Consider the following 6,396-nt stretch of genomic DNA (forward strand, 5'->3'; position numbering starts at 1 on the left):
CACGAAATTTGCCTTTCTCCTATGGTTGAATGTAAATGTAATATAAGGTATGTGTATCACAATCAGAAAGCGGCCCACTCTTACATATAGGTATATATTATTACATATATACACATATGTTGTGAACATATTTAAACTTAGATATATGGCTTCTTTGCATCAGGATACAGTGAATGCACTTTTGTAAATATATGTTTTTGTAAGGATGTATTTTTCCCGATGGTTAAATAGTTAAATATATAGTTTGCATCGGAGGTTACTTTGGTTAACAGTGGATATGTATTGATGACGTGATTGTGACTGATCTGATCACATGATCGGGAAACATCCATTATGTCATTTACGTCTCGAATTGTCATTGGTTGTTCATATGTATATAAGGTTTATCTGTGTATAGCGGAGTATGCTACGACTAAGGGCCATGTAATGGCTTGAAACAAGTCAGCCATAATGCGCTTACCTGTATGAAAAACGTTTTCATATTTGAAGAATAAAGTTGAAAACTTTTAACACAGTGCTAGATGACCTTTATTCCCTATTTTGGATTATCGATGGATACTCTGGAGTCCAGTCAGCAATCATCCTTGCACAGTAACAGCGTTCATTCCCCACGTGGGCATGGTGGCAATACCTGGAGAAAGGGGTAAGCTGTAACGGTGTTTCACCTTTTGGATGATCACATTACATTTTAATCACTATATTATACATATATAGGTGTTAATGGAGCCTAGAACTCCTCAGGCTCATTTGCATACAGTATATTATGCTGGTGGTAGATGTCCTTTAAGAAAGTTATATCCCATAAGAATAAAAAAAAAGCCTGCTTCCTAATAGCCCAAAAAGACAAAGGGTGGTAAATAAAATCCTACTTTTCTATTGTGTGGTGTTGTCCATGACAATTTTGAACAGCACAGGGATAGTATCAGTGGGCTGTCCATAATTTTCACAGACCCACTAAAGGGAGAAATATCATCGTAGTCATTTTTGATAATTCAATCTATTTTTTACCTTATTCAACTTACCCTAGATTTATTTGAATCCTTACAAGGTAGTTTTCAACCAACCAAATACAGCCAAACATATTGATGACACATGAGCAGCCCAGGCAGGTGCAGGTGATGCGACCTTCTCCTGTCCTGTGTCTCCTCCACTGGAGCAAGATCAACGGACTGATTACAGGGCCAGTAGCATAGTAATTGTCCATTATAATGTATGTCCACATCATTTTTCTGCTTAGGGGATCAAAACTTTAAATAACAACTAATTACACATTAGCTTATGTTAATATGAATTATGCTTATTTCTGGAATACTCCTTTAATTAGCAAAGAATGCGAAAGGAGGGCTCTTACTTCCTGACTCCAGATGTTGTAGGCAGAATTCTCAAAATAGACCTTTCAATATGTTGCAAATCCACTCCAGACATTAGAAGTTCAAACCATGTTTATCAAGCAGTCTAAGCCAGTATTATAAATCTTCAATGACACTCCAAATAGCTAGAGTAAGATACCAGCCCCAATCACTTTTTGAAAGTCATTCTGAAAGCACAATTCTCTGGTTACTTAACCTCTTAAGGATGCAGCCATTTTTTGACATAAAGGAAACTTACCATTTGGAAATGGAGATTCTGACCCACACATACCTGCAGGAACATATCTTGGTTAAGTACTTGGTAAAAAGATGCACTGAAGCAGCACTCCAAAAAGTAAATATTAATTCACCTGTGGTGTACAATGCAACATTTCAGCTCATCAAGCCATTTTTAAGCAGTTCACAAAGTATTACAAGGCAGGTATTTGTCCACCCACAGGATGTGACATCATTGTGACCTCATACATATTTCAATGAGTATTTACATAGTGAGTATCAAAGTGACATAATCATGAATACTACTGTGAATACTACAATAGTGAATATAAAAAAATGTGCAGACACTCACTCCCTGTAGAGGGCAAAGACTGTCCCATATACAATCAGCGCTTGTCAAAAGATAAAGCATCACATAAAAATAAGAAAGGCCTAAGTTCCAGCAAAAGATCCCACCTTAAGTCCCCAATCTCTCATTAGTCAGGTAAATACCTGCATTCCTGTATTTCCACGCTGGGTAAGCCATACTGGTGGATGTTCCGTGGCCCTGCTCCGCAGCACTCTCACAGGTAAACAACCCACATTAATCAGGTGACACCCACATCTCACAGGATTCTCGGGTTTGAGAACTCGGAACTGAGTATATATACAATTTTCAAAAGGTACATGTACTGAAACGATGTCTGTCACAAGTAGCATTGGATTGGTATCTTTCATACAAACATAGAGGCTGGATGAGTCTCCTTGATTATGTCATGGAGATCCTTGGAACGTGTTCAGATCATCACACTTCAGATATGAAAAAACCTGTACATTTACTTTTAAAGAATTTTCGAAGCCAAATGCAGATAAGGAAAGGACATTGCGTCTTGGTTAAGCACATAAAACATCCATACTCGCCGCTTCTGTATGCATCACGCAGACCGATCCACGCTTGGGCATTAGTATAATTGGGTAGGCTCGTAGCGCCATTCCTGCTGCCCCCCCCTTCTTCGCTCCCGACAGCCAGTGATATCACTGAGCCCTCAGGAGCACTAGGGCATGCACATTGCTGGCTCGCAAACTAATGCAAGACCTCAGTGAGGAGACCGTCAAAGTCTCTCGATAGCACAAAACTCCGGTGGTAGTTCGTGAAGCCGCCCTGCGAGCCGGCTGCGAAACTTCGGCAGTCTCCTCACCCAAATCTCATAATAGCACGAGACTTAGGCAGTGTGCGAGCCTGAAATGCACTTGCCCTAGTGCTCTTTCACTACGCGCCTGCCCAATTATTCTTATGCCCAAGTGCGGATTGTCCTATTGGACGCACACAGAAGCGCAGAGTAGGTGATAGAGTGGGTGGCATAAAATTATAAGAAAAAAAATAAATATATATGTATACATACAGGCAGTCCCCGGGTTACGTACAAGATAGGGTCCGGAGGTTTGTTCTTAAGTAGAATTTGTATGTAATTTGAAACCAGTGACATTTGGAGTTTAAACTTTTTTAGCTGTAATGGGACCAAGGATTATCAATAAAGCTTCATTACAGATACCTTACATCTGATTATTGCCATCTGGGACTATAGTAAAGCATTCAGAAAGCTTCACCAGAGGTCAGAGGGATCTGTCTGTAACTATGGGTTGTCTGTAAGTCGGGTGTCCTTAAGTAGGGGACCGCCTGTATATATATATATATATATATATATATATATATATATATATATATAAATATATATATATGCTTTGTGCAGCTAGGGTGCCACATAGAGGCTGCCGACAATGTTTTGCCTGCAATGTTCATGACCCCAGGGCTGCAAGGGACAGGAGACTGATGGGTAGCTAGTTGGCCAGGGGCTTTGCAATGTCTAGAATGCCTAGGCCTGGGGCACACTTCCGTTTGACATTGGATAGGTGCTGGTGCACAATGCACAATCTATGGTTCTGATGCACAATGCACGATCAATGGTGCCGGCACACAATGTACAATCTTTGTGGGGGCTTGTAGAAAAAAATTACTTTTTTTGTTGTTCACCGTATACTAGGTAATATGTTTTCTTTATTCTACAGGTCAGCATGATTACGGGGATACCAAATTTCTATAATTTTGACCATTTGACCAAAATTTAACCATTCTAAATTTCACCTGCATTTTGATTTAATTACTATGAAGGTCTCAAGTTAAATGGGTTAATTATATATGGGTTTTTTTAATGCTACATATTTAAAATTTCACTCAAAACAGTATTTATCCCTAAAATAGTCAATTCTAAAAATACAGAAAAGCGATATTCAATTTGTAAGCCGCGTGACATCAAAATAAATTATCCAGACATTTCAAAAATTCTGAAAATGTAAAGAAGACACATGGGAAATGTTATTCAGCAGCTTATTTAGATGGTAAATCGATTTGCCTGAATACGTGATGATGTTGAATTTCGAAACTTTTTCAAAAATTTCATAATTTTTTTTGTTTCTTTTGTAAATAAAGTCAAAACTTACCAGCCAAAATTTACCCCTAAAGTGAAGTGCAAGTGAAATGTGAGGAAAAAACAAAAACTCATAATCGCTTTCATAAGTAACAGTATTCTAAAGTTATAACCATATAAAGCTACGCGTCAGAATAAAAAAAATGGGGCTGAGCCTTAAGCTGTAAACTGTCCACGTCCTTGGTTAAGCCACCAAGTAAATTTAAAAACAAATACAGGCAGTCCCCGGGTTACATACAAGATAGGGTCTGTAGGTTTGTTCTCAAGTTGAGTTTGTATGTAAGTCGGAACTGTATACTTTATTATTGTAACCCCAGTCAAAATTTTTTGGTCTCTGTGACAATTGGATTTTAAAAATGTTGGGTTGTCATAAGAACCAGGATTAACAATAAAGCTTCATTACAGACACCTGTGATAACTGTTAAAGCTGATTATTGTAGCCTAGGACTAAAGTACAGTAAATTACCAAAATCCAGAGGTCTGTTTGTAACTAGGGGTCGTATGTAAGTCGGGTTTTCTTAAGTAGGGGACCGCCTGTATGGCCAATATTTTGGACACAAAAGCTCTATAAAATTTCTTTCGCATGCAAAAGGTAAAATGGCTGAAAATACTACCTGTTGTGTACTGTAGCTCCTTGTGACAAAGCTTCATATCAATTTCCAGCCATGGTTATTTATCATGTGCCTAAGATCCACAGGGGGAACAACTGAGATAGAAAGCTCCTACAGAGAGAGTTATTGGATACACAGAATGAATTCATTCAAACCTAAACAGTTAACTACTAAACTTTCTTTGGCTGAGATCCCAGAGCTTTAGACGTCTGCCTTGGATGTCACAATGTGTTTGCAAATTCTTCCTGTTTATTAAACTTTACTCTATCTACAGGCACAGAAAACTAAGGGCCCTGCTGCTCAAAAAATGGACCAGTTTAACATAGAGGTGGCTTAAAGTAGTAGAGCCCAAACCTTTCTTCTGAGGGAGCCCACTTCCCACCGCAGCCTCCTTCCTCTTCAAGCTCAGCAAGGAAGCACAGCTTGTGGTGGTATATTGGACAGCAAAATACTGGTGTTCCAGAAGAGAAGCGAAGTTTTCGTATTAAGTTTTATTCAAGTTTTGAAGTGAGTAGATAGTAAACAAAAAAAATAGGCAGGTCATTACAGAAACACATAAAGTATAGTACAGTGAAAAATACATAATAGTGTTGTCTACAAATGGATGTAATCATTAACCCCATAGAGACCAGGCCCTTTTTTGTTTTTGCGTTTTCATTTTTCACTCCCCACCATCAAAAATCCATAACTTTTAAAATTTTCCATGTATAGAGCTGTGTAAGGGCTTGTTTTACCTTCATAGTGATAGTATTTAACCCCTTAAGGACGCAGCCATTTTGTAGCTTAAGGCTCAGCCCGATTTTTTGGATTCGGACTTGCGTCGCTTTATATGGTTATAACTTTTGAACACTGTTACTTATCAAAACGATTCTGAGATTGTTTTTTCCCCACATGTTGTACTTAATTTTAGTGGTAAATTTTGGCAGATAAGTTTTGCGTTTATTTACAAAAAAAAGAAAATATGATAAATTTTTTGAAAAATTTGCCATTTTCGAAATTCTAAATCATTGTGTTTTCAGGCAGATAGATTTACCACCTAAATAAGTTGCAGAATAACATTTCCCATTTGTCTACTTTACATTTTCATAATTTCTGAAATGTCTGGATAATTTATTTTGATGTCACGCGGCTTACAAATAGAATATCGCTTTTCCGGATTTTCAGAATTGACTATTTTGGGGATAAATACAGTTTTGAATGAAATTTTACATATTTAGCATCAAAACCCCCTATATAACCAACCCATTTTCAAATCTGCACCCCTCAAGCTATCAGAAACAGCTTTTACGAAGATTGTTAACCCCTTGAGATCTTCATAGTAATTGAATCAAAATGGGGGTGAAATTTAGAATGGTCATATTGTTCCCTTATACGTTCATTTAGCACTAAAATTTACATATTTCCAAAATATAAAAAGAGAAAACCCACCATACAATTTGTTCTGCAATTTCTCCTGAGTACAAAGACCCCCCACATGTGGCCGTTACTTGTTTTATGGGCGCACAGCGAGGTGCAGAAGGGAAGGAGGGCGCTGCAGCTGCCAGGATTTTAGTTTTCTCGTTGCCCCCTTTTGAAGGCTATAAAATTTTCGCTTTTTCGTTATTTGGGTCATGTGGCAGCATTTTTTTTGCGGGATGAGATGCTTTTTCCATTGTTACCATATTGGGGTTGGTATCACCTATTGTTGAAAATTTAGGAACTTTTTTTGAGGGCAGGAGTAGAAAAGCATCAATT

The sequence above is a fragment of the Engystomops pustulosus genome, chromosome 2 (assembly GCF_040894005.1).
Source record: "Engystomops pustulosus chromosome 2, aEngPut4.maternal, whole genome shotgun sequence".
Taxonomy (NCBI): Eukaryota; Metazoa; Chordata; class Amphibia; order Anura; family Leptodactylidae; genus Engystomops; species Engystomops pustulosus.